Raw genomic sequence first — 813 nt, 5'->3', positions numbered from 1 at the left:
AATATAAATTTATGGCCTAACTTCAAGAAAAAATTCGAGACAGCTCATTCAAGCAACTTAATGGCCCACCTAAAAACTCTAGAAAAAAAAGAAGCAGACACACCAAAAAGGAGTAGACAGCTGGAAATAATCAAACTCAGGGCTGAAATCAATCAATTAGAACAAATAAAACAATGCAAAGAATCAATGAAACCAAGAGCTGGTTCTTTGAGAAAATCAACAAGATCGACAAACCCTCAGCCAAGCTAACTAAAAGGCAGAGAGACACCACCCAAATCAACAAAATCAGAAATGAAAAGGGGGACATAACTACAGACACTGAGGAAATCCAAACAATCATTAGGACTTACTTCAAAAGTCTATACTCAACAAAATTTGAAAATCTAAATGAAATGGACAATTTTCTTGATCGATTTGACTTACCAAAGCTGAATCAGGACCAGGTAAATCAATTAAATAGTCCTATATCCCCCAAAGAAATAGAAGCAGCCATCAAAAGTCTCCCATCCAAAAAAAGCCCAGGACAGATTCAGCGCAGAATTCTACCAGACCTTCAAAGAAGAGCTAACTCCAATTCTCTTCAAACTATTCCACAAAATAGAAACAGAAGGAACATTACCAAACTCATTCTATGAAGCCGCAATCACCTTGGTACCTAAACCTCACAAAGACTCAACAAAGAAAGAGAATTTCAGGCCAATCTCCCTTATGAACATTGATGCAAAAATACTTAACAAAATACTTGCAAACCGAATCCAAGAACACATCAAAGATATTATCCACTATGACCAAGTAGGCTTCATCCCAGGTATG

The sequence above is a fragment of the Psammomys obesus genome, unplaced genomic scaffold, assembly GCF_907164565.1.
Source record: "Psammomys obesus unplaced genomic scaffold, mPsaObe1.curated_primary_1811, whole genome shotgun sequence".
Taxonomy (NCBI): domain Eukaryota; kingdom Metazoa; phylum Chordata; class Mammalia; order Rodentia; family Muridae; genus Psammomys; species Psammomys obesus.
Note: the sequence above shows the minus strand (reverse complement) of the source record.